Genomic DNA, 27366 nt, shown 5'->3' with positions numbered 1-27366 from the left:
ACTCACAGCCACCGAGTCCTCCATTTGAGGCCTCTCAGTGCTTCAGTGAAAAGAAGCATCTTTTCACTTCTTCATCCCCAGTCCAGGTATTGAAGAGGAGAGAACACTGGGTCAGGAAAAGGCTGTGAAAATTACAGGAAAAATATTGTTAAGGAAATGGAGAGTGGAGTTCTCTTTAGACAGGAAGAAAAACCCAAGGCAGGGCAGGAATATAGCAGATATAAAACCAGAGGAATGCATTGAATCAGGTGACAGTCAGAAACCCTGCCATCTAACTTCACACACTGCCTCGTCTCAACCACCCACCTTTAGCAAGCACACTTCCACTGCAGATACTCCGGTCACTGTTACACCAGAGTCTCCAGAAGACGTCTTCCCAGATAACCTGTACCCACGCCTTCCCTGAGGAGCCCATGATGTCTGCTCTTGCACTGCCCCTGACACCCAGACCATTGTCCGTGAACCACAGCTCCCAGCAAGAGTCCCACCAGAGCTCCCAAGACACCCAAATTCCCTATTTCCACCCGTGTTCCCTTTCTGCTTCCATGTGAGCCATTTTCACCCACACTCTCAGGGCACAGGCTGTTTGTGGGACACAGAAAAAAAAGGTGGAACTAGCTAGACCATTAGCTTTAGGAGCAATTTCAAGCATTTCAAGTCAATGTCTACATAGCTGAATGTCAGCTCTATGCAGAGATAGTAGTAGTAAGTTATGGGCATGCATTCCTCATTCTAGAAAATGGTATGGAAAAGACAGGCGAGCCTGGGGATGAGCTTTAGAAAGTTCTAACACTTTAGGGCCTTGCGTGACCTGGCAAAGGAGGTTGCTGCATAGACTAGTAAAATAGGAGAAAGTAGAAAAATACCGGGAGTTGGAAGCCGGAGGAAGAGACTGCTTTGATAAGGAAGGCGAGGACACCGGCATGAAGACTGCTGTGAGGATTCAAAACTGTCAGCGGGGCCAGGCGCAGTGGCTCACGCCTGTAATCCCAGCAATCAGGGAGGCGGAGAGGGGTGGATTGCCTGAGCTCACAAGTTCGAGACCAGCCTGAGCCAGAGCGAGACCCCCATATCTAAAAACAGCCAGACGTTGTGGTGGGTACCGGTAGTCCCAGATACTTGGGAGGCTGAGGCAAGAGAATCACTTTGCCCAGGAGTTTCCTGGGCTGATGCCACTCAACTCTAGCCTGGGTAACAGAGGGAGACCTTGTCAAGAAGGAAAGGTAATAGGGAAAGATAGGAAAGGGAGAGAGAGGACAGAAAGAAAGATTTGGCTTTGAAATGTAAGGAGAGAACTAAGAGGATAGTAGAAAGTGAGAAACAGCAATAAAGGGCCCATCTGCAGGACAGCGCCACCTAACATACCCTCAAGAGCATAACAGAGACCACGACGGGAAGGGCACAGTGAGCATCTTACCATTCCTTAAAGCCTGGGGGCGGCCAGGTGGGCAGTGGCTCACACCTGTAATCCTAGCACTCTGGGAGGCCAAGGCAGGAGAATCCCTTGAGCTCAGGAGTTCAAGACCAGCCTGAGCAAGAGCGAGGCCCCATCTCTACTAAAAAATAGAAAAACTAGGGAAGCATTGGTTATTGTGGTGGGGCAGGCGCCTACAGTCCCAGCTACTTGGGCGGCTGAGGCAGGAGGATCACTTGAGCCCAGAGTTTGAGATCATGAGCTATGATGCCACGGCACTCTGCACTCTCCCCGGAGCAACAGAGCAAGACTCTAAAAAAAAAAAAAAAATGCTGGGGTGAACTGACTGTTGAATGTGAGCCCACCTCTCTGTGACCCAAAGATCACGGCTGGGTAGGGGAACCTAGGACCCTAAACAGACCATGGCACGTGAGACACGGGTGGGAGGGAGCCCCGAATCACTGCAATGTGCAATTTCCTGTGGTCATAGATGCAGCTGAATTCACTGCAGCCATGAGACCACATAATGCCCAAGAGGAAGCCGAGCTCTCAGGCACTAACACAGGCGCACATGCAGCTGGGACATGCGGAAAGCAGCCTCCTCTGCGCCCCGACAGGCCAGGTGTCAACCGTGAGCTGCTCCTGCTGGCAAGATGCACAGACTCATGGGCTGCGTTTCCATTCACACGTTTGTAACCCTTTTAGAAAACTTTCTCAACATTTGACCTCAAGCTAAGATTCTTAAAGGCTTAGTAGTGTTGTCAAAGAATCCCTAAGAACAATCCTTAACCTTCAGTGTAGCAGAGAGCAGAGCAAAGCTGGACGTGCTGACGCTCTCCTGAGGTGTGCGGTGAGGACAGCCCTGCTCTCAGCTGCTTCAGCAGCTCAGGGAGACACCAGCACGGATGACAAAGGATCTGTCTGTCTCTCCTGGTCGGTGCTAAAGGCTTAGCAGCCACATTGACAAATAAATCATTCATCGATGTCAAGAGATGTTAGTTAATTGTGGGCAAGAGTTGAAAAGGACCTAGTGGAAAAATAAGATGAGATGGGGATCTATAGATGTGACTGACTTGAAGCCAGACCCATCAAATTGGACACACAGATATGAAAGCAGTCTGACCAAACCAGAGGCAACAGGAAATCCCGGGAACAGAAAGCAGAGCAGGGGACTGGCATGTCACAACCTCTACATACTGGCCTCCCACGACCTAGTGAGAAAGAAGAATAAAGTGAAGGTGCCTCCATCTCATGTTCTTCTTCATGAAAACACAGCAAGTGTCTAAAACTCCAACCAGTTCCAAATGAAAACACGTGAAGAACAGCCCTTGAAGTGAGCCACAGGTCGAATCTCCCAAGCATGATCTAGTCTGCATGGGAAGGAGAAGGCGGGAATTCTGCGGCAGGCGGCCGGAGCAGCGGAGCTGGGCTGCAGGGAGGGCGGAGGCCGCTCGGCCCCCAGCTTGCCACACACACACAAGGGACCTTAAAGCAATCTTAATCTGAATGATGCTTGCACAGCATGAGGGGCATAGTATTGGGAAATTTTTTCACAACAAACAGGAATAGACAGACTGCCACGTGATAAGGCTGTTTCCCCCCAAACAAAGCTCATTTATTTCAGCCGACAGCCTCCCCTCCCCAAGCCCACAGCCTGGGATGGAGCAGATATCGCCTCCCAGACACACAGAGTCCTACTCAGTGACTATAAGCAAAGGTAGGTCCCTTTACCTCCCAGGGTAAAGCTAGCACCAACCTCTGCTGGAAGATTAAAAGACAAAATTTTCCAACATTAATCAAATCTCTTCCGTGTCATGAGCACTGATGCCTTCCAGGGCAGCTGCCATTGTGTCTGTTTCCAAATGAAATCCTGAGATAGTGATGACAGTGAGTCGAGAGAGCCTGACAGACGCCCAAGGTGCATCGCCTTTTCTCAAGGCATTTTTACACATGCCATGACTTCACGAGGTGGGCATGGCAGGGAACGTGAGCCAGATTTTTGACTTTCTGTTCTGGAAGTTAGACCATCTAGGTTCAAAGTGAACAACCACCTCCAGTGACCTGGAGCAAATTTCCTTCCTGTGACTCAGTTTGCCTGTCTGTAAAGGCAGAGAGGATTGCTATGAAAACCAAAGGGGATAATCCAAGATCCTAGTGCAGTGACCAGCGGTTATCAACAAAGGTGAGATCCCTGAGCCGGACATGCAACCAGAAATAGAAGCCACAGCTCCAATACCAGGCCAGCTCTCTCCTCATCCACCACAGGAACGTCAAAACAGAAAAAGGTTTGAGGGCTGGAGAGCTTGTTGTTAAAGGAGAGATCTCAAATCAATGGGGATAGAAAGAAGGTGTTATTTAACACAACTATATGAAAAAGATGGAAGGGGACCCATTGCCTGTACTACCGATGAGGACAAGTTCAAGTAGATCAGAGATCTCAATAGAAGAAATGCAGCCGAGGACAGTCTTTCTGACTATGTCTTAAACTCCAGAGATAATAAAAGGAATGATTGATAGATACGACCACAATTGTTTAAAAAACATATTTATTTCACAGATAAAATGTCAACCTCCCCCATACACAATTTCACTGTATAGCACATTGATTACATGACCACACTGATAGAAAAATTAGTTTAAGTACTTGGGATTCAGTATTCTGACTCCACGTCCTTCATGGAATGTATTTCAAAGACAAAATAAACTGCAAAGAAATCTGTAAATAAGTAAAGGAAATCCATCATGCTGTGGAAAGGGGAGCAGTGAGATTTGAAGCTCAGGCAAAGGCACAGTAAGATCACGGTTTGTTCCTTCATTCTGTCCTGAACCACGTGAGGATGAATTTGAGATGCCCAAAGCCCTTCCCATCTCCCAAATAAAATGAGGAGGGTGGCAGGTCGTCTGGATACAAGAGGACTGATAATGGGGGAGAGAACTTTGTTATGATCTTCAGTGGAAAACCCTCTACCTCCTCCCAGGAACCAAGGCCCTAGCCCAAGGGACCACATTTTATTATTATCATTATTATTATAGCAACACCACCAGGCTGTCTTCAATATGAATATTTTCTTTTGAGTCTGAAGAATATATGCTCATATTTATTTTTCACATATCAAAATAATATTTCTGAAGATTCCACACACTAAAATTTACCCGGGTTATAACTAGAATACATCCAGGAAAAACAAACCCCTGCACATCCCCTCCAACTCTGCTCCTTTTTGAACTCCTCTAGATTGAATGCCGACCTTCCAGGGTGAATTGCATAGCCTTTAGTGTCAAGGCAAAGGTTGAAATCGCATATGGCCAAATAATGGGTTATTCTTACTTAAAGATATGCAGTCAATTAGATTTTTTTTTGATCCCAACAATTAGGAATACATACTTCCTATTTCTGAGCAATTTCAGGTTTAATTAGGATTCTCTAAGCCCCATTTGTCTTAACAATTTGACAGCTCCGGCTTCCCTTTCCACACCCACACTTTTCCTTTTTTATTCTCTTCCCCACTTGTAGTATTTTATTCCACATAAATGCCAGGAGAGGAGGGGAAGCGGGCATAAGTGCAAATCAGATCACTGTGTCTTCCCTGGAACACGCCGCGTTCAAGGCACCTATGATAAAAGGTTATTTTCCCTTGACTGACAATTATCTCTAAGCTAATTATTAAAGAGTCTTATTAAAATGTGCATGTTTGAGGGCCTTCCGAGGGAGGCAGCGATGCCACCCCTGGAAGAGGGATATGACATCACAGGAGTAATGTGCAGGAGAGCGCTCTGTTTGTCCGTTTAAATTAGTTTTATCATCCATAACAAGTGTTTAAAAAGCAGAAAAGCAAGCACGATGCATAATGCATTGTGTCGTGATGCATGATAATTAGGCCTGCTCCCCGCCACCTCGTCTCCCAAGATTTGCAAATCTCTCCGAGTAAGCATTTTGTTCTAAAGGCTTTGACAAAAATGCCATTTAGGGACTTTCAAATTTACAGCTAGGCAATTTGTCATCATTTATTCAAGAGAAGAAGGTAAAAGGAACACAAAGCTGAACGGTTCATCACTCCACAAAGTCCTGGAGATTCAAACTCCCTGGGGCCTCTCGGTGGTAAAAGGGCATCAGCCTAACCCTGGCAAGCTGCTTGGACCCAGAGATGACCCACTCCCTGCGCTGTTTGTGGGATGTAAATATCTTAGCACAATAACTCAGAAAATGCCAGGAAGGCTATGTCAACGGTTGTGATGAAAGTGTGTCAAACACTCTGTGAAACTAGTGTATGATGCCCCATGATCATATCAATATACACAGCTATGATTTAATAAAAAATAAAAGAAGAAGAAAATAAAAAATAAACAAATAAATAAAAAATGACAAAGTCATGTAAGTCATTTATTCCCTTGAACACAACCAGAGCTTTTTGCTCTTGGAATCGTCAAAATTAATTGCAGGTTTAGAAATAAATTCCCAACTTCCTATGCACTGCTTCCTCCTCAACGGTCCAGCAAGACTGGGCTTGAGAATGGGAGAACCTTAAAAGTATTCTTTATTCTAAAATAGCATTTTTAGAAGATGCAATAAAATCTAAGAGGACAACTAAATTTAGATAATGACTAAAACACAGTTGAACCAAAAAAGGAAAGAGACAGTCTTCAAAATGAGACATTGTTACCTTAACATGACCACATAATTATTTTACAAAAAAAAAAAAAAAGAGCTTTCTCTAGATTTAAAATAAAATTAGATCTGGAGTAAAAATGTAACATTCCTGTTGAATTAGGACAAGAAATCAGGATCTGAGCTCTGAGAAGCCATGCAGGGAGCCAGCTTTTTCATCCTCGCATCCCTCAGCGCTGTGTGAGAACCCACAGCAAGTGGATTCTTCACCGTGGCCCAGGGCTGTTTACTGAAAATCCTACCATAGAACAGAAGGCTGATTACTTTAGGGTGGGTTAGAAAGGGTTAAGGTAAATGATTTAATGATTGAATGATTAATGGAGTCCAAAAGGCAGACTCAAGTGACCAGAAAAATTCTCTTTCACCTAATTTAACATTTTACCATCACTGAACACGGATTGCCTCGAACTGTGACTCAGTGCTAGGCCACGCTCAGGGAAGGGAACTTTCTGGCTCTGTGTGAACCTCTCCCGGATGATGAGTGAGGGCAGCCTCTGCCAGCAAAATATATTCTTGGACTTTCTACTCAGTTCCAGAGAAAAAAGTGAGGGCTAAACAGAATGCTTGTGTTTATATTTCCAGGTGTAGCCACAATATTTAGCATTCAAAAATAAGCCATGCGTTTAGCAACACAGGGCCGATGCCACATAATCACTAATCCTCACAAACTTCTATCATGAAGGACCCATCTCGGTCTACTCAGGGGCTCATCCTGGGCCAAGCTGCTGGGATAGAACCTGAAATCCAGCGGGTGCACACTGGTGTGCATGGACTAGTTCTGAATTTCCTCTGATGTCCTCCCCATTTACACAGTCGGCGTGAAGGAAACTGTCTGGAGCTGGGAGGCAGGGAAGCTTGCTCTGAGTTCTAGCTCCATCCACATCACATCATGGCCTACTAAAGAAGTCGCTTTGCACATTTGATCCTCACTTCTCTCTTGCGTCTCCCACAGAAGAGTGTGACAGGTGGCTGCCGAAGTCCCTTCCACCACTAATTGCTCACAGTTCTAGGACTCTGAGGCCTTAAGTCTTGCAGAGCGGGGTGTCATCATCAGGAATGGGATGAGGTAGGAAGGTGACAACTTGTGCAGGAAAATAATTGTGTGGGGACATATGAATAAAGGCTCCCTGCGGGCGACCAGAAACATAAAAGACTCTTGAGTAAAAGATTTGGGCCATAAATATATATTGAAGATAAAAAAATCCAGAAACATCAGCTTAAAGTTGAACTCACAGCCATGAGAAAAGACAGAAAGGACAACATGTCCCTGGGACCACCTCCCTTTGGGATTGATGCCATGGGAACAGTGAGCGCCCAGGTTTGCATGTTAACATTCATTTCATTAGTAAGCAATAACTTCTCCGCAGTAACACAATAGGGCATATTTCTTTGTGCCTTTGGCTTGGTAAAAGCTTTGAGATACACTGTCAGAAATCAAGTAAGGCAGGTATTTTTACCCCAACCCGGCAACACATCTACCCCAATTCCTTGAATCATCTTCACTGTTTTGATTTTGTCAAACAGTCTTTTTTAACTTTTCACAAACCAAGAATGTTCGATTTTGTCTGTTGAGTTCTATTGCACACAACTCTGTGCTGAGAGCCTTCAAGAGCTTCACTGCAGCCTGAATTTCACTCCTCAGCTCCAGATTTCCACTCACACTCCTGTGCCCGTGCACACACCCAGAGCTGCCTCATCCAGTCCACTTCTCCAGCGGCTGCTCAGTGCTGATGCCTGTGCCACGGGGTTCTGCTGAGACCACTTCTCTTCCAGGGAAGCCTTCCCTGACTTTGAGACCACTTCTCTTCCAGGAAGCCTTCCCTGACTTCAGTTCACAAAGATGCCTCCTGTAACCAGCTTTCAACAAATTTCAATGGCCATTTTCTAAAAAAATTCTGATTAATAGCAGGATACATACACAGTTAGGCCATATTGCTCGCATCTGTTAGGCAAAGCCTAAGCTGTAGCTATGTCCCTCACACAGGACGTGTGCCACACACCTGCAGATTTTCCCAACCCTCCCTCCCCTCTTCTTAGATTGAACTGAGCCTTTTTCTCATGTGAGCACAGTTTGTTAATCTACAAGTTTCAAGTGAGTACAGCGTACATGGGATGCTTGCTTTTCCTTTCTTATGATACTTTACTCAGGAGAGGGTTCTCCAAATCCAATCAGGTTATAACAAAGGATACAAAATCGCTGTCTTTTTATGGTTGAATCCTATTCTATGGTACCTATATCCCACAGTTTATCAAGCCATTCATGTGCCAAAGGGCATTTGGGTTGTTTCTACGTCACTGCAATTGTAAACTGAGCTGCTGCAAACAGTCGAGTGCAAATATCATTATGGCAAAATGATACACTGGGGAAAAGAATCTCGACTTAATAGATGGGGCTCGGAAAACACACATAAAGGCTAAAACTGGACCCGCACTGCTTGCCACTTACAAAAATTAACTCACAATGTATAAAAGATTTAAACCTAAGACACAAAACTAGAAAAACTCTGGAAGAAAGTGTGGGAAAGACTCTTGGTGGCATCAGTCTTGGGAAAGAATTTGTGAGGATCCCAAAGGTGATCACAAAAATAAATAAATAGGACCTGCGCAAGTTCAAATGCTTCTGAAAAGCCAAACAATCAATAAAGCAAAGAGACAACCTTCAACCTGGGAGAAGACATTTGCATGCTACAAATTTGACAAAGGGCTAATACTTACGATCTACAAAGAACTCAAACAAATCAACAAAAAGGAACAAACAACTCTATTGAAATCAGGGCAAGAGACATGAACAGAATTTTTTCTCTTGAGGACAGATGAATGGCCAGAAAACTCATTTTTAAAAGCTCGTCATTTCTAATTCTTAGAGAAATGCAAATCAAAACCACTTTGAGATATCACTCCACCCCAGTGAGAATGGCCCATGTCACAAGATTCCCAAACAACATATGTGGGTGTGGGTGCATAGAGGAGGGAACACGCCCGTGCTTCTGGTGGGGCTGCAAACTAGTACAGCTTTTATGGAAAGAAGTATGGAGATTCCTCAAAGCACTGAAAGTGGACCTTCCATTTGATCCTGAAATACCATAAATAAGTATTTACCCAAAAGAAAAAAGCCATTTTACCATAAGGAAAATGACCCTTATTTTTTTTAATAATCCTCTCCCTTAACTACTTGACTTTCCTTGACTTTTACACCCATTTCCAAGAATGGGTGGATTTTATTCAAGACAGAGGAGTTGAGATCCCCAAGTCCCCTGGGCAGAGTTCCTGAGGCCAAGACTCGGCATCTCTCATAACCTGCCCCATGCCTGACCCTTGTTAATGTCCCCACAACCCACCCCTCGGGTAGTTTAGCCTTTGTTAATTTTCCCCCTGCAAATGCCAAGACTCTGCTTAGTCTGAGGGATAGACTTGAGGTGTTTTTCCCCTTCTCTCTCCTTTCTTCTTTGGCAATCCTTATCTCAATCAATGAATCTTTGTGTGTGAGCAACAAGACCTAGGCTGAAACCTTCTTGTGGTTTTGTTAACACTCCCTCCTTTATTTTTAAATTCTGTTCTTTTCTGAATCAGCAGCAGCTCACTTTTTAATATAACTAAATTATATTAGGTATATTAAATATAACTAACATATAGATTACCCAGTTGATTTCTTTTTATCCTGGTTTATAAAACTTTCATTTAAAAGAAAAATGATTCCCTTGTATTGGTCTGTATCATGATTTCCCAATGAAATGACTAACTCAGAAATCATATTGATACTTATTTCATATTCCCAATGCACATGAAGTAAATACAATAAATATTTTTCAGTTAATCGGGAAACACCTTCCATCTGAGGAAATCTGCTGTTGAATTTATGTTGGTTTCATGACAAGTCATTGATAACATTACTAACATTCTGTATCAGGTCAGCCATTTAAGAGAACGCCAGCTCTGCACACATGTGGATACACAGCATATACACCTGTGCTTCTTGTCATAATTTTTAATTTTGAAGTAATCTCTTTATCAGTAAGTACTAGAGCAAAGGACTTTAAAATACGCTCCTTATAAGAAACTTGCTTACTCTAAGCACTTACTAATGGAGTGTAAGTGTGCACAGTGGGGAGATGAAGGCAGAGAGAGGGAGACCAGAGAGAGAAACCAGGAAAGAAGCCCAGTAAGTCGCACAAAAACAAAACCGAGATCACCAAGTGAAATATGTACTCAACTGTAAATTATTTTGAACTTGGATTCTGATAAATTTAAACTCAACTTGTCAAGAACAGACTTTGGGAACTCACCACACGGACTAAATCGGGGGGGATTTACAATTTTGTAAACCTACCATAGATTTCTATAGAGCCCACATTATAAAAAATGGAAAATGGATACCTCAGGTGATGACATTTTCAACAGGTGTATCCAAAGGTAATTTAGTTACATTACATGACAACAAGCGTGAGTATTCATACCTACGCTTAACCTTTCTTCTTTCAGTGAATACAGAATCCAACCTGGTGCACACTCAACAGAACCAAAATTTAGCTCAATTATCTGTAAAATAATAGATGGCAATTGCCTCAGTGAAACCTAACCTAAACGCACTCTGCCAATATTACATTTTTGTATGCTTTAGTTTTAGGAGAAATACAAAACCTGACAAAATTTAAATTGTCAGTTATTAGCTGATGAAGTTGATCACCCCTTTGTAACGGAGTGAGACAAGGACCACCGACTCAAATTAGAAGTTCAAAAAGGAGTCATTTTATTAACCGAAGGGTTGTCTCAGTAAAGTCTAAGGCAGACTAAGTGAGAGAGCGTCGAGGGGTCTGAAGTTGGGGTTGTATAGTCTGAAAGTTGGCAAAGGGCCAAAGAGGTGTGCTGAAAGTTGGCAAAAGAAGCAAAAAGCAAGTGTGGGGTCACGATGACCCCTTTTACAGAAGCGAACCTCACAATTTACAGAAGCGAACCTTGCAAGTTAGCGGATTGGCAGATGATAGGTAACAATAAGGTAACCTAAAGGTAACATAGCACAGATCTAGCAGTTAATGGGTAAGTAAAAGAAGTTGTCACAGCACTCAGCTTGTTAACTCTCACCATGACAGCACTTAGCTCCTTAGCTCTTACCTTGTTTTGTTCCGGCCCAACCCAGACCGATCTCAGAGTGATGGAGCCTGTCATCATTTCAGAGTTGTGGTAGTCTCATCTTTCTTTTATCCTCCCCAGCCCCCTAGTGCGAGTCGGTGGCAGCTGGCATCCGTCTTACGGGGGTGGTGAGGCTGCTGGCACCCATTTCACCTTCAGGGTGCACCCTGTGACCTATGTATAGTTCAATCTAAACAGTTCACAGAATTGCTTAAGTTATGCTGTGATAACAAAATTATAGAATTGACTGTAACCAGGTGCTAGAAAGTCCCTATTAGTGACCCCATTCTGGCACGAAGAGAACGGGGAAGCGAATTTCATAGTCTCAAAAAAAAAAAAAGAAAAAAGGTTCAAGTAGGCAGTCTTGGTGGAATCAAGCATATAAGGCTATAAGCCTACCCACACCTTCAGCTCACCAGTGAACGCACACAGTAAGCCGTCCCCATGGGGCCGTCCTGGCCTGCCCCGCCCAGCGCCATGCAACATCCCTCTCCCCCAGCATCGCGCCTATGGCACCCGCCGCCGCCACTGTCCTAGTGCTGTTGGTCTCTGTCCAACGTGGTTACCCTCCTGCCGCACCTCTCTGGTCTGCAAGGTTTCCTGCACACCACAACCAAAATACTCCATTGATTGTCCAAAGGCGGATCACGATCTTAACACACAAATCTTCATGGAAATTCCATTTAAATTTGAATTCGCATCCTTACATCATCTGCTTCCTGTCCCATTTTTAGATGAATCTTGCACCACGACTTTGTACAGAAGCATCAGAGAATGCCTTGTCTCTGGCTTGCACGCGAGAACTTCCCTCCTGTCTACCTTTTCTCCTGTCAATCCTTTTACTACCATCGTTCTACTCAAAAACACATTTTGAAAGCCAAATTTTTAAATCCCCCTTTTTTAAAGCCCTTTTAAATAGGCTAATCAGAAGTCGTTTTCTGCTTCCAAAACACTGTCCTGTTCTCTCTATATGCTCAGTATGGCCGTCTTTATCACCATTACTCTTTTTTGTGGTTGTGAACATATGCACCATCCTTGAGACTTTGTCATAAAAAGGAGAATGATCTCCTTCCTCGCACAGTCCTTGGTATGGTGGTTTTCACATTCAAGAAACATTTACATAGCAAAAAATGTGACCTGCTTGCTCCAGGAACTGGGAACACCATGATGGACAAAAATACACCCACTTTCTTGGATCTTACAGTTTAGTTCATAAACAAGGGCTCAGGAAGCATTTTGCTAGAAAATTTTTGAATTAAATATCTTCATATTCCCCAAAGTATATTGAACATTTATGAAACCACATTGATATTCAGTGAAAACTTTTTTAAAGTAAGGTGCTTTTATTGGTCCATTTCTATAGTTGGGTTGAAGTTGAGTATTCCAGGGCATAAGGCTTGCTGACCTTTCAAAGAATATTCATGTCCAGACCCTTCACATGGAGAAGCTACTGACACACAGAGAGATACTGTCACCCATCAGAAAAAAGTACCATTGAGCTCCTAAGAGCCATCTCTCTCTAAACAGCATTCATTAGTTGACTAATTCAATCAGCAGATACTTACAAGCACCTGCCGCCTCTTAGCCACTCCCCTAGGTGGGACAGACACATGATAAGCAAACAACGGTGTCACTCCAGGGACCGATAAACACAATGAAGCCAAAGGCATGGAAAGGAGAAACAGTCATCAAGGAGGGGACCTCTCTCAGGAGGCAATACTCGGCCAGGCAACTGAAGGAAGTGAAGCAGCAGACTCTGAAAAGGCCCAGATGGACGAGAGGTCAGTCTGGCTGCAACATCAGCACCCCACTGATTGCCAGGGCGAATTCAGCCGACCTGGCTACAAAAGCAGGTGTCCCCATCCTCCCTCACTACTCTGTGCGTCTTTCCCGAAGCCTTGAGCTCTGTTGAAGAGGAAGAACTTCCCAGATGGAGGAGGACCAGTCTTTGGTCGAGGGTATATGAGTAGCTGTGATGCCCTGCTAGGGCCTCTCAACAAGCTCTGAAGAGGCCCAGGATGGAGCCTGCAGGCAGAACAAGCCAGAAGTAAAAAGCTGCTGAGACGGGGACCAGCCCCCAAGGTCCCTCCTGTCAAGCGCAGTGGCTCTGATGCCGTGGAGGGTAGGCAGGTAGTGCCCCAAAGTCTCTTAGTCATGGAACCAGTGCTGGCATGAGGGAAACACGGTGGAGAGAAGGCAGGTGGCAGTGCCAGCCGTCCGGTGACATGTCCCAGACAGGATGTCAAGAGCACTACAGGCCGGGGTCACCTAGCGCTGCACAGAGTTGCTGTGTGTGTTTTAATGACAGCATTTCCAAGATCTCAGGTCATCCCTGAGATGAGCTGCTCACTGGGACACTGCAAAGCACACGGGGCCCATCCCACGTCCTGAGCCCCAGCTCACCTCCACTTCCCAGCATGGCCCCTGTGTTCCCTTCTTCCCATACCCATTTCTATGGCATTTAACTAAAAAATAAACACCAACCCTGACTTGCCCAAACTGTTACCACATTGCTACATTTTTCTAGCCCCTTCCTTCAGTTCAAAAATAAATAAATAAATAAAGTGATGTCTGCTGTCTGACTCGCCCCACCTCTCTGGCACAGCAGAGAATACATTTCCAGCTCCCCAGACAAGCCTTGCGGCTTACAGCAGTGAGTGTGCTCAGGAACAGGCTGGGCTATGAGGAGCTCGTTAATTGAGTGGAGTATCCTGGAAGTCAGGTGCAGGAGTTCTGAAGACCCACCAGCTTCAAATCCTGCCTCCACCCTGGCTGGATATGCGACTTTAGGAAAGTCGTTACACCTTTGTAAGCCTCGAACTTCCCCACATGTAAAATGGGGATACTACTAACAAGGATCAAACACTTGTTTGGAGATGAAATGGGATGATAAAATGAAGTACTTACACAGTTCCTGGCACATACTAAGAGCGCAATAAATATGGATTCTATCAACAGTATCGTAGCTATAAACTTCACATTGCTCAGCCAGTGGGGAGGAAGCCAAATGTCTTCACATTTCTCTGCAGTTGAAGGCTCAATGGGATCAATACCCAAGGTTGTGAGATGGCGGGAGTGAACACAGTCTTCAGGACAGGGCTCCCCTGGGGACCCAGGCCCTGACTCCACACCCCACATTTCATCACAACTAGACAATAGACACACCACAGAGGGCAAAATTCCTTTCTCAGGGGAAATGTGTCCCACGTGAGTCATTCCCTAAATGTCACCAGGGCAGCATGGCACACGTGTGCACACGCGCACCCGGACACGCACAGGCACACAGGACGCTTACTTGTTACCAGCACCTTCAGTCAAGCTCAGTGAACGGGAATGTCTAGGCAGTACTTTCTAAACTCTTCAAGATACATGTCCTGTGGACACTTCAGTAAAATAATTCAGCTTCAGTGAGTTCCAAACTTGTATTAACAAAACCGACTTCTGTCTTTTTCCATAAGAGCCCCAACTGGTAACAAAACTCACAACCAATCTCAGTCTCTGATGAGCAATTTCAGAAAGTATTTTTATTCGAGTATCTTGGCGCTGAGGAAATAGATGTTCAGGACAAGTGGATGGTAAAGTCCTTAAAGCCAGATGTGCAATGCGAAGCTGGGAGGGAGGCGAGACGCCATCCTGTAATACGAACGTAACAATTGTCATCCCGACCCCAGTTTTAGTCTTTACCAACAGAACACAATGTCTGCCACTACAGCAGATGACAGTTAATTAGCCTGTCTCTTTACCTCACTTACCTCAAGGAAAAGTAAATGAATTTCATGTTTGTATACACTGATTTTTATGCGGATAGTGTACTTGCCCCGAACAACTCTTTTATTACTCAACTTTACAGCAAATTTAATGTAATAATTTTTTATTTAAAAGCTTCGGGATAATTGGTGGGACCACACCTACGGTGCATCTTACAAGAGTACATGTGAAACTTACTAAACGTAGAATATAAATGTTTTAACACAATAAGAAAAAGCCAGAAAGGCCATGTTAACCAGTGTGATGAAAATATTTCAACTTGTATATAAAACCAGCTCATAGGACCCCATGATTGCATTAATGTACACAGCTATGATTTAATAAAAAAAATATAAATTAAAAAAAACTTCAAATGAATAAATGGGGCTTTATCTTGAAGATTTGGAGAAGATTTAAAGCCCACAAAACCAGATCATTTGGGCTCAAAGTGCTGTTTTCCAAACCGGGGCTGATATTCAACATCTCCAAACCTCGGTTCCACAGTCTATAGACTGAGGTTGAACATAACCTGCCCACTTGACTGAGGATAAACAGAGGCTTAGGCCTCACTCTGCCATTTAACAACTGTGGGACCATAGGCACATTGTTTAACCCCCTCTTCCTTACAATGATGATGATGATAACACCTATGTCCCAGCTTGGAGCAGTATGGAAAATACTCTACACAAACCCTGAAATTAGTGCTGCCCATCTAGTCATAAACCATGGATGCCAGCTACCATCACCATGTAACTAACCACTGCAAATCACATGCTAACTCACGCTCAGGGGTGTCCAACTCGCGGCCAGCAGGCTGCATGTGGGTTATATGAGGACTTTTTTGCTTATCTTTGGTGATGGATATCACAAAACGTACACGCAGACTTTTTTTCCTCATTAGCCAACATTAGTGTTTGTGTATTTAATGTGTGGCCCAAGACAACTCTTCTTCTTCCAATGTGGTGCTGAGAAGCCAAAAGGTTGGACACCCTGTGAAATGCTCAATAAATGGAAGTTTCCTTTTACGCTCACACTTTTCTAGGGAAGAATTACAAGCAGCATTTCTTTCTTCAAAGAAAACCAAGAGATTTCAATTTCTACAAATGACACTGCACAATAACTGGCGGGGGGTGGGGGGTTTGGAAATACAAAAATCTCTGCAAATACTTACTTCCTATATTAATTCTTGAGGCCTGGCAGTTCTTTGAATAAGGGTAGCAGGACCAAAAATATATAGCACCACCCCGTGGCCCAGTCTTTAAAGAGCTGTATACCAATGGGAGGTGAGGTCCAAGGACAGTTTGTTTTTGCATGTCCCTGACCTCCTCCTGATTGGTTTGCATCTTAAATGAAAGAAAATAAAAGGTCCAGACAGATCAAAACACATGCATGTTTTGACAGAAAAAAAGCTATGCATATGCTAAACACTCACATTTCTGGTAAGCAGACTGCCCCATAATACCAACGTAAAGGGAGAGAAAAGTCCCCTCCATGCTAAGCCCGCCAAACCACACAATGGATGGTGGCAACCACCTATCTTCAAGTAGAAACCCATCAGTACCAACATTACCACCACCATTTTCCACTCAGCTTCTTTCCTAGGCAGGCTCGTATCAGAGAGAATTTCAGAAAAATTTGAACTAAACAAACTTCATATTCACCCAGACTAAAGTACATGGCATACAAAAGCCAACTTAAGCCATGGCATGAAAAGAAAATAATAATGGAATACTTTTTTAAGGAAATACAAACATGAAATCCACACAGAGAACACCCTTCCCAGGGTCACCAAGCACAGAAGAGGCTTATGCTCAGGTGACACTTATATGTGAGGGGAGGCTCCCAGAGAAAAGGGCCTGGGGACTTTGGAGCCATCTGCACACAGATGCTCTCTCCTCTTTTCCACATCTGACTTCAAATCATTCGTGCTTTCAACTGGGGTTTCCACATTTCCCAGAGGCCTCCCTGTGCAGCCTCTGCCACAGAGAACAGGTCACAGAACTATCCCCTCTCCGTTTTGCCAGGCAACAAAAAGGATGTGCAGTGCTTTGAACACAGAAACCCACATCTACGGAAAGAAACAGGCCTCGCCGGACTGCAGATGAGGGTGCTTCAGGCACAAGGCAGCCAGGCGGAGGAAATGCCTTCAGAGCAGTTAGCACACAGGATTAATCAAATTATAATTTAATCATCTGATCAAACATGGGTTAGCATAATCGCTTGAGGGGGGAATGGGAGGAAGCCTGGAGCACCTCGAGCATCTGCATTCTGAACGACGACAGAGGGAACACAGATTTTGCTTCTTTTTATTCACAGGAAAAGAAGAAAATAGCAAATAAAGGTGAATCCACAGCATTGCCAGCCGGGGTTTAAGCAGCCAAAGGAGCCCTGTCTGAGATTTTGAACATTTCCTTTCTGCTGTCTCTCCAGGACTACCAGAAAATCTGTATGAAAAGCACGCACTCATGTCCCATTGCTGTGACTGGGCTTTACTTACGTCAGGGTTCCCCACCTTGGCACAACTGGCATTTTGAACTGGTCAAATTCTTTGTTCTGAGGACCTTCCTGTGTGCTCTAAGACGCAGAGCAGCACCCAGACCCTCCTCTCTCGAGATGCAGCAGCAACCTCCTACGGAGAGTCGTGACAGCCAACAATGTCTCCAGACCCTGTCCCATGTCCCCTCGGCTGAGAGCCACTTATTTAACTGAAGAGCACAATTTGCGAGGAGCATACATTTTTAAAGTAATCAAGACTTGAAAATGGGAGGAGTCTTTTTTATTCCCACCTGCCAAAAATAATGAGCCTAAATCGATAATTGTCTGGTCCCATGGAACAGTTTCATGGCTGTTTGCAGGCGTCCTCAAACTTTTTAAACAGGGGGCCAATTCACTGTCCCTCAGACCATTGGAGGGCCGGACTATAGTTTAATAACAAAAACTATGAACAAATTCCTATGCACACTGCACATGTCTTATTTTGAAGTAAAAAACAAAATAGGAACAAATACAATCACACAGCTTCATGTGGCTCACGGGCCCAGTTTGAGGATGCCTGGTTTAGAGCTTAATAATAATCCATAACACCTTTACCTGTGCACAAAAAACAAAAACACCAGCCTGCCCCCAAAGATCTTTAGTGAGACACACCTGTCTCCAGGGGCAACTCACAGGCTGAAAGAACACACCCCTTGCCTTGCTTCCAGGCTTCAGCGTACCCTGAGCAGGAGCTGATAGCAGTATCCCCCACTACCCACCCACCCGGGCAGGAGCTGATAGCAGTATCCTCCACTACCCACCCACCCAGGCAGGAGCTGATAGCAGTATCCCCCACTACCCACCCACCAGGGCAGGAGCTGATAGCAGTATCCTAACTACCCACACGGGTAGGAGCTGATAGCAGTATCCTCCACTACCCACACAGGTAGGAGCTGATAGCAGTATCCTCCACTACCCACCCATCCGGGCAGGAGCTAATAGCGGTATCCTCCACTACCCACCCACCCGGGCAGGAGCTGATAGCGGTATCCTCCACTACCCACCCACCCGGGCAGGAGCTGATAGCGGTATCCTCCACTACCCACCCACCCGGGCAGGAGCTGATAGCAGTATCCTCCACTACCCACCCACCCAGGCAGGAACTGATAGCAGTATCCCCCACTACCCACCCACCCGGGCAGGAGCTGATAGCAGTATCCTCCACTACCCACCCACCCAGGCAGGAGTTGATAGCAGTATCCCCCACTACCCACCCAGGCAGGAGCTGATAGCAGTATCCTCCACTACCCACCCAGGCAGGAGCTGATAGCAGTATCCCCCACTACCCACCCAGGCAGGAGCTGATAGCAGTATCCTCCACTACCCACCCGGGTAGGAGCTGATAGCAGTATCCCCCACTACCCACCCGGGCAGGAGCTGATAGCAGTATCCCCCACTACCTACCCGGACAGGAGCTGATAACAGTATCCCCCACTACCCACCCGGGCAGGAGCTAATAGCAGTATCCTCCACTACCCACCCGGGCAGGAGCTGATAGCGGTATCCCCCACTACCCACCCGGGCAGGAGCTGATAGCGGTATCCTCCACTACCCACCCGGGCAGGAGCTGATAGCGGTATCCTCCACTACCCACCCGGGCAGGAGCTGATAGCGGTATCCTCCACTACCCACCCGGGCAGGAGCTGATAGCAGTATCCTCCACTACCGACCCACCCGGGCAGGAGCTGATAGCGGTATCCCCCACTACCCACCCGGGCAGGAGCTGATAGCAGTATCCCCCACTACCCACCCGCGCAGGAGCTGATAGCAGTATCCTCCACTACCCACCCACCCGGGCAGGAGCTGATAGCGGTATCCCCCACTACCCACCCGGGTAGGAGCTGATAGCGGTATCCCCCACTACCCACCCGGGCAGGAGCTGATAGCGGTATCCTCCACTACCCACCCAGGCAGGAGCTGATAGCAGTATCCTCCACTACCCACCCGGGCAGGAGCTGATAGCAGTATCCTCCACTACCCACCCGGGCAGGAGCTGATAGCGGTATCCCCCACTACCCACCCGGGCAGGAGCTGATAGCAGTATCCTCCACTACCCACCCACCCGGGCAGGAGCTGATAGCGGTATCCTCCACTACCCACCCACCCGGGCAGGAGCTGATAGCAGTATCCCCCACTACCCACCCGGGCAGGAGCTGATAGCAGTATCCCCCACTACCCACCCGGGCAGGAGCTGATAGCAGTATCCTCCACTACCCACCCGGGCAGGAGCTGATAGCGGTATCCCCCACTACCCACCCGGGCAGGAGCTGATAGCAGTATCCTCCACTACCCACCCGGGCAGGAGCTGATAGCGGTATCCTCCACTACCCACCCGGGCAGGAGCTGATAGCGGTATCCTCCACTACCCACCCGGGCAGGAGCTGATAGCAGTATCCTCCACTACCCACCCACCCGGGCAGGAGCTGATAGCGGTATCCCCCACTACCCACCCGGGCAGGAGCTGATAGCAGTATCCCCCACTACCCACCCGCGCAGGAGCTGATAGCAGTATCCTCCACTACCCACCCACCCGGGCAGGAGCTGATAGCGGTATCCCCCACTACCCACCCGGGTAGGAGCTGATAGCGGTATCCCCCACTACCCACCCGGGCAGGAGCTGATAGCGGTATCCTCCACTACCCACCCAGGCAGGAGCTGATAGCAGTATCCTCCACTACCCACCCGGGCAGGAGCTGATAGCAGTATCCTCCACTACCCACCCGGGCAGGAGCTGATAGCGGTATCCCCCACTACCCACCCGGGCAGGAGCTGATAGCGGTATCCTCCACTACCCACCCACCCGGGCAGGAGCTGATAGCGGTATCCTCCACTACCCACCCACCCGGGCAGGAGCTGATAGCAGTATCCCCCACTACCCACCCGGGCAGGAGCTGATAGCAGTATCCCCCACTACCCACCCGGGCAGGAGCTGATAGCAGTATCCTCCACTACCCACCCGGGCAGGAGCTGATAGCGGTATCCCCCACTACCCACCCGGGCAGGAGCTGATAGCAGTATCCTCCACTACCCACCCGGGCAGGAGCTGATAGCAGTATCCTCCACTACCCACCCGGGTAGGAGCTGATAGCAGTATCCTCCACTACCCACCCGGGCAGGAGCTGATAGCGGTATCCCCCACTACCCACCCGGGCAGGAGCTGATAGCGGTATCCCCCACTACCCACCCGGGCAGGAGCTGATAGCAGTATCCTCCACTACCCACCCACCCGGGCAGGAGCTGATAACGGTATCCTCCACTACCCACCCGGGCAGGAGCTGAGAGCAGTATCCTCCACTACCCACCCGGGCAGGAGCTGATAGCGGTATCCTCCACTACCCACCCGGGCAGGAGCTGATAGCGGTATCCCCCACTACCCACCCGGGCAGGAGCTGATAGCAGTATCCTCCACTACCCACCCACCCGGGCAGGAGCTGATAGCGGTATCCCCCACTACCCACCCGGGCAGGAGCTGATAGCAGTATCCCCCACTACCCACCCGCACAGGAGCTGATAGCAGTATCCCCCACTACCCACCCGGGCAGGAGCTGATAGCGGTATCCCCCACTACCCACCCGGGCAGGAGCTGATAGCAGTATCCTCCACTACCACCCACCCGGGCAGGAGCTGATAGCGGTATCCTCCACTACCCACCCACCCGGGCAGGAGCTGATAGCAGTATCCTCCACTACCCACCCACCCGGGCAGGAGCTGATAGCGGTATCCTCCACTACCCACCCGGGCAGGAGCTGATAGCAGTATCCCCCACTACCCACCCGGGCAGGAGCTGATAGCAGTATCCTCCACTACCCACCCACCCGGGCAGGAGCTGATAGCGGTATCCCCCACTACCCACCCGGGCAGGAGCTGATAGCAGTATCCCCCACTACCCACCCACGCAGGAGCTGATAGCGGTATCCCCCACTACCCACCCGGGTAGGAGCTGATAGCGGTATCCCCCACTACCCACCCGGGTAGGAGCTGATAGCAGTATCCCCCACTACCCACCCGGGCAGGAGCTGATAGCGGTATCCCCCACTACCCACCCGGGCAGGAGCTGATAGCGGTATCCCCCACTACCCACCCGGGCAGGAGCTGATAGGGGTATCCCCCACTACCCACCCGGGCAGGAGCTGATAGCGGTATCCCCCACTACCCACCCGGGCAGGAGCTGATAGCGGTATCCCCCACTACCCACCCGGGCAGGAGCTGATAGCGGTAGCCCTCACTACCCACCCGCGCAGGAGCTGATAGCAGTATCCCCCACTACCCACCCGGGCAGGAGCTGATAGCAGTATCCCCCACTACCCACCCGGGCAGGAGCTGATAGCAGTATCCCCCACTACCCACCCGGGCAGGAGCTGATAGCAGTATCCCCCACTACCCACCCAGGTAGGAGCTGATAGCAGTATCCCCCACTACCCACCCGGGCAGGAGCTGATAGCAGTATCCCCCACTACCCACCCAGGTAGGAGCTGATAGCTGTATCCCCCACTACCCACCCGGGCAGGAGCTGATAGCAGTATCCCCCACTACCACACAGGAGCGAACAACAGTGATTCTGAAAAGGAATCGTGCCAGCAAAGGCCATCAGTCCCTGGGGAAATACAACTCTCTTCTTACGCTCTCATCTCATGCACGCAAGCTATGATATTTACTCCTGGTTTCTGAGGATGGAAAGGTGAAAGTGATGAAGAGAGACGAAATGCAGACGCTCGCCCAGCTTTCCATAATGCATCTGGCTTATAATCCATTCACTGTACTACCTTAACCTGCCTTGGCCCCTAGTCCAGCTGGACCTCATAATATTCATTCTTGGAAGAGATGTTACAAACCCCAGGGGCAAAAAAAGCGCTCAACATTTACCATAGTAAGTAATAAATATTTTCTATGGGGTAAGGTGATTTGCTTTAATAATAAATCTGAGTCACACAATCTCTCACTTTTACTTTTTGTAAAGTGTTTCACCATTTACAATTACTCATGAATGCATCACAGGTTATTAAATCTAATGATGGAAATATTTGTGCCCTTTCCATCGGGGAGAGATGAGAAAAGACTGACCTACTCGACGGCAACTTTGAAAAGATGACAGTGAACTGTGCTGTGCAGGCTGTGAGATCCCCAAGTCAGGGAGGAGTCGGGAGCTATTTAAAACTGGGATCTTCTTTTACAAACTCCCTTGGCAGATCTTGTGACTGCTCAGCATAACCCTCCCCCACCCCATTAAAATGAACATAGGTAGGGAGCTATTACTGCAAAGAAATAGTCTCCTCTCATTCCTGCAGTGATGAGTAAGAGGAAATCGCATTTCTTCAGCTTACAATGGCTTTTATGCCATTTTCTTCTACAGGTAAAATTCAAAACAGCTACTCTGAAAGATAATTTCTATAGTGAATCACAACAAAATCACCAAAAGATGATAAAATCAAACTTGTTTAAGATGCCTAAGAGAGAAAGTTATTTTTAATATTACCTAAAATAAGATCTCAGGACACCAAAAGATATTTTTAAGGTTCTGAATGTAGGCCTCTCTCCAGCACATATTCCCGTCTATTTTAGTTCAAAAATCCAGGACATGGTGTTTTAAAAGGGTCATTCTGTCACCAATAACTGCCCTCAATTTTATCTTATGTGTATATATAACAGGGTCTGAAATGCAAATATGCCCTTTCAGACAACTTAGCATGATGATATAGGCTCTGTACAAAAAGTACAGTCAACTTGTGATCATTAACCCGAAAGAAAGAGGCAGAAGCCAAGAAAATCCAACAGAACAAACAATCCCAAGTCCTCTGGACTCATTCCTCTGGAATGAGTTTGTGCAGCATTCTCAAGGTAAGATCCCAGCAAAACTATGGCAAAAACATCCATTCTCCGTTCCTGTCTCACTCCAGCCTGGCTCATCCCTCAAGCTTGTCCTATAGAGTAATCTAAATAGTTTCTCACTATCCATCTCTTGCTTGGCATGACAGTGGTTACATTTAGGTTTCCAAGGGCTTTTCTGCCAGGATTCCAGCCGCTAGTGAAGATGGAAGGGGATCATCACAAGAAGTGCCATTCAATCAAGTCCATGGGTAAAGCCCATGCTATCAATAAACCTGAATAAACATGCTAGGACAAGAAGAAAAAACACCATCGAGGGATAGATACTAACAGGTAGGTGACTCAAGCTATCAGCACACCCACCAGAGTGCCGGCAGGATGGCACCTTCCTCAAGCAACCTCAGCACCCACTCTCCCCAACCTGAGGAAACCGTTATGGTAGGCAGTGAAGCCCCCTCCCTGCATAGGTATACCAGTAAGTCACTGGCCAGCACAGAGCTCCTCAACAGTGCAGGGAGCTTGGTGCCTCCCCTTCCCAGCCAGGGTCTGCTCCTGCACCGCCATCTGGGAATGGGCAGTCCCTGTCCAAGTATGCGTTCTTGTAAATGTGGGTTATGGGCCATGTGGATCAGGATATCCAAAGATAAGTGTTAACAGTTCAGATTCCCAGGCCGTGCATAACCCAGGACTCCAGACTCAGACCCTAGTGGCCAGAGCTGGGAAACCGCATACCAAACTATGTAAACTATAACCTGGGGGGCCCTGGAGGTTGTGAGGGCAAAGAAGACAAACGCACATGGACTCAGAAACTGTCACAGGGAGCTTTCCAAACCACAGCTCAGACCCACTTCGGCACGTCCAGCTCTTCCTCCCTGTTCGGATGGCTCCCACGAAACATAAATGAGATGAACCAACCACAGATCAAAACAAATAAATACCTAGGTCACTTCTAAGACAAAATTTTTCTACCAAGGTTTCTACACAGAAATCCAATTAAGTCTATGGGAAAACAGTAGCCACCAAAGATACTGATCTGGGAGAGTCACAACACACATAGTCACATATGGTAACTAACCACCCTATCCACCTCCTGCTATCGCATCAGGGTATTAGACGCAGGCTGCAAACTTGGGTTGCCAACTTAAATAACTTACAAGAGGTGAATCCTGTCCCGGGGAGAGGATTTCACATTTCTCATACATTTCCTTTTCACTAGCCAACAAAATAGACAAAAGACTCTCCTTCCCAGAGCTGGCAAAGTCTAGGCCCGACAGGAGTGATAAAGTGGGCAGGGTGCCTTCTCTATGGCATCAAATCGCCCGTTTTGTTGGGAGAGCCACTTGTTGTCCCTGCTGGGTGTCTCTCGCTCACCCTACAGTCTCACAAGTAATATGACAAAGCATTATTCTCTCTGCCCTGGAAGCTCCACATCAGTTATTAGAAATGCTCGGCCACTGATAAATATTCTACAGAAATAAACACTGTCATTACGCTGACTGGGACTTGGGGTTTTCCGTGTCCCTGTGGGAACCCAAGATCAAACCACTCTACCGTGGGGCTACTCCAGAAAGAAGAAATGAATCTTGAATTTCTCTCATGAGAAAGTGTATTTACTTAAAGGACAAGGTTTCTACAATCTAGCTCAGTCCTTAATATAGGGGGGAAAGGGATAAAATTAACGTATACAAATGGAATCACAGTGGTTCTCATTATCTTCAGATTGCCTTTGTCTCGTGAAGCACAGAAACTCTCCCGTTGTCCTGCAGTTCTCAAGAAGGACTGGTGCTTTATTCCATTTGTAAGAGTCCGCACTGTAATCAGGCATTGCACGTGGCGTGGCTCTCCAGTGTGTGGCGTGGGCCACCCCACAGCAGCATCCCTTCTGCCCTCAGACCCATGCCCACTGGTTCTAAAACTACCTAAAACCTGCTCATCGTGGTGACCCCATGAAGTTGCAGAAGTCACTCTGGAACCCTGAGGTCATCAAAGTCATCACTTTACTTGGTAAAGTGGTATCACCATACTGTGGTTTTGCAAAGCATCCAATAGTGAAGACAGTTTAGGTATCTAGAAAGAACCATAAACTGAATTTCACTATATTATTTACAGAAGAAACGAAAAAGAATTGTTTAAATTCTGTGGAAAACAGGCTCAGTACCCTATCTCAATGTTAGGGTGCTGGCCACATGCACCAGGGCTGGTAGGCTCAAACCCAGCCCAGGCCAGCTAGAACAACAATTACAACAAAACAATAGCGGGGCATTGTGGCGGGTGCCTGTAATCATAGCTACTTGTGAGGCTGAGACAAGAGAATCATGTAAGCCCAAGAGTTTGAGGTTGCTGTGAGCTGTGACGCTACAGCACACTACTGTGAGATTCTATGCCAAAAATAAATAAATAAATAAATATAAAAATTCTGTGTAAAATGGCAAGGTTTCTGGCGTCTTTATTTTACTATTTAAAAAGTCAGGGCCCATATGAATCAAAATCAATAATTTAATAGTTCAAATGTCTCTCCACTGCCTTATCTGTCTCCCTACCCTGTAGTCTGGAGAGATCAGCTACGAAATGACCCATTTTATAGATCGTTGGTCCTATGATAAAAGGCAAATGTGTTACCCAGCACTTATTCTGGGAGCCAGAGCATGGATTTTGTCTAGATTTTTGACCCATAAACCAGCAGTGTTTGCATACAAATGCAATTCTATTACTAACAGGAAATAAGACCTCTTGTAATGAGTAAAAGCAGAATGCTGTAAGGAACAGAAGGAAGACTGAATTTTTTTCTTAATTTTTAAAATTGTATATATGTAAAGAACCTGGAAAATATTATGCTAAGTGAAATAAGCCAAACAATACTGGAAAAAAATACCCATGCTTTTACTTATACATGAAATCCTAAAATGACTATTTCATTTCTACAAGTAAGTGTGTGCTTTTCCCCTTGTCTAGGAATATTTATGTCAGTCAAGCAGCCTGGGGCAATATCGCCTGCCCCAATGAGACTGACCAATTAGCAATGCAAATGTGGCAATTTAAAACTATAGAATTTAACAAATGGTTAACATAGAGGGACCTGTGATAATTCTTCTTTCATAACTGTGCTACTCTAAATGTACACGTGGAGCTCCTCTCCTACTACTCTGCTGCGGAACATCTCCAAGAAAGACTTACTCGGAGGAAATACTGCTCACAGCACTGCAAGTTCAATGTCCTCCCTTCACCTCTAGTCCTCTGTTCAGATAACGTATATATTTGCTCCCCACTTCCATCTTCCTGAACCTAACATGGACTTAAGCAAGGAAAGCATTTCTAGAACATTCTGCAGAGTCCAAAGAGATTTCTCAATCTGTCAAGATTTGCTATGCTTCTTTTTCTCCTCCAAAATACTGCCTTGTGCCAGGAAGTTGGGGAAAGCTAGCACCCAGTACGAAGGTGATCTTGCGTTTTCAGTTTTTGACTGTCTTTGCCGCTGCATTTAAAAGGGCTTTCTATAAATAAGACTGCTTGCTCCCTCTTAAATCTTACTCACTGTCTTCTGAGTAAAAAAATAACTTAACTAGGGATGCAGGAAAGATTCATTAATCCCTGTCAGTCTGCCTTTCTATGTAGTAGCCCCTTCCTTCTTCTTTTTATCTTATATCTTTGAGATCCCATTCATACCCTCTCTGTTAAACCATGATATTTATTTATATAATCCTGGGGGCTTTAAGACAAAAAATTAATCCAAGTGGATGATTTTTTAAAAATCAACTGTGATCCCATAAAACAAATACAGATCCCTAAAAATCAAAAGCTGATAAATCTGTAAGCAATAGGACACCAAATTTGAATCTTATTTTAAATAAAAATTGAAATTTTCACAATGCTAAAAACATGTTCCTCTCAGGTTACTTTGATGAAGGTACCAGCTGGTGTATTAGATTCTGCCACAAAAGAATAAAGATAAGAACGAGAAACCGTATAAGTCCATAGGAGACACAAGGAAATATTGATGGGACTTTTTACAGATGATTAAGGCCTAAGAAACGAAGCCTTGTTTTGATGTCCTGGG

At 46.4% G+C, this 27366-nt stretch overlaps 1 protein-coding gene across 2 annotated transcripts in view; it reads right to left on the bottom strand.

The window, feature by feature from the left end:
• DSCAM (DS cell adhesion molecule) overlaps window positions 1-27366 on the bottom strand; it is a 738786-nt gene that overhangs the window by 704837 nt on the left and 6583 nt on the right. The window lies entirely within an intron of this gene.

This window comes from Nycticebus coucang, chromosome 16, assembly GCF_027406575.1.
Source record: "Nycticebus coucang isolate mNycCou1 chromosome 16, mNycCou1.pri, whole genome shotgun sequence".
Taxonomy (NCBI): Eukaryota; Metazoa; Chordata; class Mammalia; order Primates; family Lorisidae; genus Nycticebus; species Nycticebus coucang.
Note: the sequence above shows the minus strand (reverse complement) of the source record. Positions and strands in the feature narration are given on the sequence as shown.